Source organism: Pistacia vera, unplaced genomic scaffold (genome assembly GCF_008641045.1).
Source record: "Pistacia vera cultivar Batoury unplaced genomic scaffold, PisVer_v2 Contig29, whole genome shotgun sequence".
In the NCBI taxonomy this organism is placed as follows: domain Eukaryota; kingdom Viridiplantae; phylum Streptophyta; class Magnoliopsida; order Sapindales; family Anacardiaceae; genus Pistacia; species Pistacia vera.
This window is the reverse complement of record NW_022196101.1, coordinates 1023558-1031209: the sequence shown is the minus strand read 5'-3', so window position 1 is coordinate 1031209 and position 7652 is coordinate 1023558. Positions and strand designations below refer to the sequence as shown.

Sequence of the window (7652 nt, the reverse complement as noted above, 5' to 3'; positions counted from 1 at the left end):
TCAGATGATCCAGCGGTCGGTAAGGTTTAATGGTGATTTGAAGGAAGATCCATATCAGCATATTGCGAACTTCTTGGAAATTTATGACACCTTCAAGTCAAACGGAGTGTCAGATGACGCCATTAGGTTGAGGTTATTCCCATTCTCATTGGGGGATAAAGCTAAGGGGTGGTTAATGGCACTACCAGCGGGGACTATCACAACTTAGAATGATCTAGCACAGAAGTTCCTAACTAAGTTCTTTCCTCTAGCAAAATCAGCAAAATTGAGAAATGATATCACATCATTTCTACATGATGAATCTGAGTCATTGTATGAGGCTTGGGAGAGGTACAAGGAATTGATGAGGAAATATCCACACCATGGGTTGCCAATTTGGCTTCAAGTCCAAACTTTCTACAATGGACTGATGGGTAACGTGCAAACCATGGTGGATGCAGCATCAGGAGGAGCTTTGTAGAATAAGACACCAATGGAGGCTTATGAGTTGCTTGAGGTTTTGGCAAGCAACATCTATCAAAGACCAAATGAGAGAGCAATACCAAGAAAATCTACGGGTCTTCATGAAGTTGATGCCTTCACAGCCATCTCAACCCAACTCACGGCACTTCATAAATAGTTAGGAAGTATGCAGATAAACTCTATTCAAGCACCTCAACTAACTTGTGATTTTTGTGCAAGAAACCATGTGAGCAGTGAGTGTCAAGTGGGGAACACATTTGCTTCATCATCTTCATCATCGGGCAAGTGAACTATTTGGAAGGAAATCAGAGGCAACCAAACAACCTGTATTCCAACACGTATAATCCGGGGTGGAGAAATCATCCAAATCTAGCTTGAGGCAATCAGAACCAGCAAAATAATCAATGGAACTAAAAGACAATGCCGAATAACCAACCATGGGTGAATAATCAACCGGAAGATCCAAGAGTGACAAAGTTGGAAGACATGTTTGGGAAATTCATGCGGGAGACCATGGGTTTTATGAATGAGACGAGGATGAATTTCAGAAATCAAGGAGCGTCCATTCGGAATCTTGAGGTACAGATGGGCCAATTGGCCGAGAAGCTAAATGAGAGACCGCAGGGTTCCTTACCAAGCAATACAGTCACTAACCCACGTGAGCAAGCAAATGCCATAATTTTGAGGAGTGGGATAGTTTTGGAAGAGGTTAAACAAGCTAGAAAGAAAGAATCTGAAAAGGAAGAATCTAAAGAGGAAGTTGATGATGAGATTGTAGTTGATAAGGAACTAAGCGGTTTAGAGGAAAAGAACAAGAAGAAGGATGAAAGGCAAAAGAAGAAGGAGAAATTGCCATTCCTCGAGATACCACCAGAGTTGGCACATCACACTCCACCCGTGCCTTTTCCTCAGAGACTGAAGAACAAAAATCAGGATAAGCAGTTTTTAAAGTTTATTGAAATTTTTAAAAAATTGCATATTAACATTCCTTTTGCATATGCATTGCAGCAGATGCCGAGCTACCCGAAGTTACTTAAGGAAATCCTTTGGAACAAAAGGAAGTTAGAAGATGAGGAAACGATCATGCTTACAGAGGAGTGTAGCACTATTCTCCAGAAGAAGTTACCCCTAAAGCTCAAAGATCTAGGGAGTTTTACTATTCCTTGCACTATAGGAGATATTATGTTTGATTGTATTTTATGTGATTTAGGTGCTAGTATTAATTTAATGCCCTTTTCTGTTTTCAGGAGATTGGGAATTGGTGAAGTGAAGCCAACGACCATGTCGTTGCAACCAGTGGATAGGTCCATAAAACATCTGATGGGGATAGTGGAGGATGTGTTGTTGAAGGTGGATAAGAAAATTTTTATAGCTGATTTTGTGGTTCTGGATATGGAAGAGGATAAGGAAATTCCTCTTATTTTGGGCCGACCATTCTTGGCCACGAGGAGAGCACTAATAGATGTGCAAGAAGGAAAGTTACTTTTTAGAGTTCAAGATGAAACAGTAACTTTCAATGTCTTTGAGGCGATGAAGTTTCCATCTGAATCGGATTCGTGTTTTAGTGTCGATGTGGTGGATAAATTGGTTGTTGAATCTATTGAAGAAAACACCCCACAATTACCTCTAGAAGCGTGTATAGCCAAATCCAAAACAGTAGAGGTAGATGATTCGGCGAGTAATGAATGTGCTAGGTTGTTAGAAGCACTTCAACCTATTGATGAGAGTCAGGATTTAGAATTTGAAGAGTTTGATTTTGAAAAAGAGAAGGAAAAGGAAAAAAATGAAGAACCTCCAAAGCTTGAGTTGAAACCTTTACCTTCCCACCTCAAATATGTATATCTTGGGGACTCAAAAACCTTCCCAGTGACCATTAGTTTAGTACTGAGTAAATTGGAGGAAGAGCGATTAATTAGGGTGTTGAGGGAACATAGACTAGCAATTGGATGGACGATTTCAGACATTAGAGGCATCTTGCAATCATTTTGCATACATAAGATACTCATAGAGGATGATATTAAGCCTAGGGTGCAACCACAACGAAGATTGAATCCTTCGATGAAGGAAGTGGTGAGAAAGGAGGTGGTGAAACTCTTAGATTCGGGGATTATCTATCCTATTTCCGATAGTCCATGGGTGAGCCTGGTACAAGTGGTTCCGAAGAAGAGAGGTATCATGGTAGTAAGGAATGAGAGTAATGAATTGATACCAACTAGGATAGTGACGGGCTGGAGAGTGTGCATTGATTACCGAAAATTGAATGAGGTGACAAGGAAGGATCATTTTCCACTACCTTTCATTGATCAGATGTTGGAGAGGTTGGCAGGACATGCCTATTACTGTTTCCTGGATGGGTATTCAGGATACAACTAGATTTCCATTGCTTTTTAGGATCAAGAGAAGACGACCTTTACTTGCCCCTATGGCACCTTTGCTTACCGAAGGATGCCTTTTGGGTTATGCAATGCACTAGCAACATTCCAGAGATGCATGATGTCGATCTTTGGAGACATGGTGGAATGGTTCATAGAAGTCTTCATGGATGACTTCTCAGTTTTTGGTTAGTCTTTTGATTGTTGTCTAACTAATCTTTCTCTTGTTTTGCAGCGATGTAAGGAGACGAACTTGGTGCTCAATTGGGAGAAGTGTCACTTCATGGTCCAGGAGGGAATAGTGCTCGACCATAGGATTTCAAAGGACGGAATAGAAGTTGATCGAGCAAAGACAGAAGTGATAGAGAAGCTGCCACCACCCTCAAACGTCAAAGCAGTCCGAAGTTTCTTGGGGCATGCGGGGTTTTACAGACGATTCATCAAGGATTTTTGTAAGATTTCTAAACCCCTTTGCAATTTATTGAATAAAGATGTTGTGTTTGATTGTAATGATGAATGCATGCATGCCTTTCTAACCCTTAAAAAATTATTAGTATTTGCACCTATTATTGCAGTTCCCAATTAGGGACTGCCATTTGAATTAATGTGTGATCTAGTGATTATGCTTTAGGGGTAGTGTTAGGACAGAGGAAAAACAAAGTGTTGCATGTAATTCAATACGCTAGCAAAACACTCACTGATGCACAATTGAATTACACCACCACAGAAAAAGAATTGTTGGATGTGGTTTTTACTTTTAACAAATTTCGTTTGTATTTGTTAGGTGCAAAGGTGATCGTCTACATGGACCATTCAGCACTTAGGCACCTATTGGCAAAGCAAGAAGCGAAACATCGGCTCATAAGATGGATCCTATTGCTTCAGGAGTTTGAGTTAGAAATTCACGATAAGAATGGGTCAGAAAATGTGGTGGCAGATCACTTGTCGAGAATTGAGAGACCAAACCAGGGAAATGAAGAGGAAAGTCCAATTACAGAAACCTTTCTAGATGAGAAGTTGATGAGAGTGGTTGAAGCACCATGGTATGCATATTTTGCAAATTATTTGTCATCAAGGGTGCTCCCAAGTGGTATGACGTTCCAACAAAAGAGAAAATTCTTCTCATATTTGAAGTACTACTTTTGGGAAGAGCCATTTCTATACAGACACTGTGCTGACCAAGTGATATAGAGATGTGTCCCGGAGGAGATGAAAAGCATTCTACAGCATTGTCATGAGAGGGAAGTAGGTGGCCATTTTGGAGGAAATAGGACAGTAGCCAAGGTTCTACAATCGGGGTTTTATTGGCCAACCCTCTTTAAGGATTCTTTCTGGATGATTCAGGAGTGCGACTAGTGTCGACAGAGTGGTAATATTTCGAAAAGAGATGAGATGTCATTGAACAACATCCTGGTGGTTGAGCTTTTTGATGTGTGGGGGATTGATTTCATAGGTCCCTTCCCAAATTCTTTTGGGAACACATATATCTTGGTAGCGGTGGGTTACGTGTCGAAGTGGGTTGAAGCAGTTGCATTGCCAACTAATGATGCTAGGGTAGTGATTAAGTTTGTCAAAAAGCATATTTTCTCAAGGTTTAGGGTACCACGAGCAATTATTAGTGATGGAGGTTCCCACTTTTGCAATAGGCAATTGGATGCACTGTTGGGTAAGTATGAAGTGACACATAGAGTTGCAACACCTTACCATCCACAAACGAGCGGGCAAGTGGAATTGTCTAATAGAGAGCTTAAAGGCATTTTAGAAAAGACAGTTAATGCATCTAGGAAGGATTGGTCACGAAAATTGGATTACGCATTATGGGCCTACCGAACTGCATTTAAGAATCCGATTGGTATGTCCCCCTTTAGGATGGTTTATGGGAAAGCATGTCACTTACCGGTGGAACTTGAGCATAAAGCATACTGGGCAGTCAAGTAGCTAAATATGGATTTAAGAGCTGCTGGAGAGGAAAGGATGCTGACTTTGAACGAACTCGATGAGTTTCATCTCGAAGCATATGAAAATGCTCGAATTTACAAAGAGAAGACAAAAAGGTGGCATGACAAGCATATCAAGAAGAAGGATTTTGAAGTGGGGCAAAGAGTGTTGTTGTTTAATTCTAGACTTAGGCTATTCCCCAGAAAACTTCAGTCTAGATGGTCCGGACCATTCACGATTACAAGAATTCACTCATCCGGAGCAGTGGAAGTTACACATGAAGAAAAGGGCACTTTTACAGTCAATGGACAGAGATTGAAGCCATACATAGATGGGGTGATGAGTTGTAAATCCATCCCAATATGGCTTGACATTCTGACGTGAAAAATTGAGAGAGTCAAGCTTACCGACAATAAACAAGCGCTTCTTGGGAGGCAACCCAAGTGTTTTAAATTTTTGTTTTTCTATTTTTATTTCAGTGTGTTTGATTCTTTTTAATTTGTGTGTTTTTGGGTGTTTTAGGTGAAGTTTTCAGCTAATGCAAGGAAAGAAAATGCTCCAGACTTCGCCGAGGCGAAGAAGTATTCTTTGCCGCGGCGAAGCACATTAGGTAAAAATAAGTTTTGAAAAGTCCCAAACTTCGCCCCGATGAAGATTGTTCTTCGTCAGAGCGAAGCAACCTGAAAATTTGTGGCAGCTACTGTATTTTATCGCCCCGGCGAAGAATGCTAGACGAAATTTCGCTAAGGCAATTTTGCTGTGGTGAAGATTTTTTCTCGTCGCGGCGATTAGCCACTGTAATTTTTCACCCCGGCGAAGAATTTTGCTTCGCGCGGTGAAACCTGGGTTTCAAGTTAGGGTTCGAAGAACGAAGAACTTCGCCGCGGCGAAGAATGTTTTCTATATATACTCACTTTGTCTTTTCATTTTCCACACTTTTTTTCAAATACATTTGAGAGAAAAATTTTCCAATTTAAATCCTTTGCCTCCCAAGTGCTTTCCCAACCAAACTTTTCACTCCTTAACCCTCCTAAACACCAAAACAACTCATTTCAACAACAATTTTTTCAAAAATTTCACGAAAATTTCAAGTTCAAGAAATTTGGAGCTTTCTAATCTGGGCTGATTCTAAGTACATTGGTGGCTAATAATCCTTCGTATTGGTAAGATCTCAAGTTCCCTCAACTCATTTTTGCAAAATTTCAAGTTTTAAGTTGTAGATCTGAAAATTTTATTTTTGGTTGAGTTGCGAATTTTGTGAGTTCAATTTTGTTGAAGAAGGATATATTGTGCATGTTGTGATATTAAGGAGTGTGGGTGTTGAGTTTTGGAGTGTGTTGTTAAATTTGGAGAGATCGTAGTTTGGGGGTCTGATTGTGACTTTTTGGAAGTGTTTTCAATTTGATTTTGCAGGTTTGAATTGGTTGTTATGGGAGCCTAGGCTTGAATTTTTGGGGTGCGCTATGAGTTGAATTATAGAAAATGGCACCCAAAGTTAAGTTGCCATACAAAGGAAAGGGAAAAGGAAAGAAAGTGGATAGCCGCTTTGTGAATGAAGAGGCCTAGAAACGATATCAAGGGGCTATCCAAAGAAGAGATAAGGGCTTTATTCCTGGGCGCGGATTGACCGCGAGTTAGGCATTGGACTGGAGTCGAGGGAGACGATAGGAACTGTTTATGAGTGCTCCTGCACAGCCGGCTGTAGAGCCACTAGTAAGGGAGTTTTATGCCAATCTCCCGAATTGTGAAGAGGGTACCGCATTTGTCTGAGGGATTGACATGCCGTTTACAGAAGATGTGATCAATGAATTTTACAACTTGTTTGGGTTTGATCAGGATGAGTACGGAAGGTTTAGGGGGACACAGTTTGAGGATAGTATCATTCTTCAGGTCATTGCAAAACCGGATGCAACTTGGTCAGTATCGAAGAAACAAAAGAAGACCATTAAGGGAACTTCTTTGACATCGATGGCTCAACTGTGGCAATATTTTGTTAGTACGAGATTGATGTCGGAAACGCACTATAGCACGGTAACTTACGAGAAGGCATTACTGCTTTATTCTATTGCCACAGGAAAGAGTATAAACGTGGGACGAATGATCTTGAACAACATTCATCATGCCACCAAACCAGGGTGATCAAGTTATTCTTTCCCACATCTCATTACAGCCTTGTGCATTAGAGCTGGAGCCAAGGTGGAAGATGATGAGCAATGTATTCATGCTGCCCCTATCCTCGATTCATATTATTTTCAGAAGCATCTTGAATGCCTAGTAGCTGAGCAACCAAGAGCAGGAACAAAGCGGCAGAGAACCGCACAAAGCCTAGTCACATCCTCCAGCTCCATAGAAGGAGATAATGCAGCAAATGATGGGTATGATGAAACATATGAAAAAACGTCAAGCTTGGGCTGAGCAGACCCAGATGATGTATGAGATGCAAAACAGTAGCTTTAACAAGCTCAACATTGACACTTCAGGATTCTAATGGGCCGACTGGGATTCAAATGAGTGGATGGGCTCCGAGTCAGAAGACGAAGAAGAGGAAGAAGAGGAAGACGAGGAAGGCGAAGAATGAGCACCGGAACACCTGTTTTGTTTTTAGTTGATTTTGTTTTTTATTTCAAACATTAAACTTAGTTTATATTTTTGTTTTGGGTTGTGGTAGTTGTTTTCGTAATTTCATTTTTCTTGTAATTTGTAGTTTGTGTAAGGATGAGATTAGGTTGTAATACTTTTATATTAGTCTGTAAATTTTTCTAACCTAGTGGACACCACAGTTTCAATTGTTTTGACAGATGTTGGGTGATGAAAAGGTCATAGATCGGGTGTGCACTATACAGTGACACTTCACGGATTAATCAGGGAACTATCTCGTAC

General features: G+C 40.6%; 1 non-coding gene across 1 annotated transcript; it reads right to left on the bottom strand.

The window, feature by feature from the left end:
* Positions 1-262: 262 nt before the first annotated feature.
* Positions 263-369, bottom strand: LOC116134642. The gene has a single exon (XR_004128776.1). It is a non-coding gene; the product is annotated as a small nucleolar RNA R71 (small nucleolar RNA).
* Positions 370-7652: the final 7283 nt, after the last annotated feature.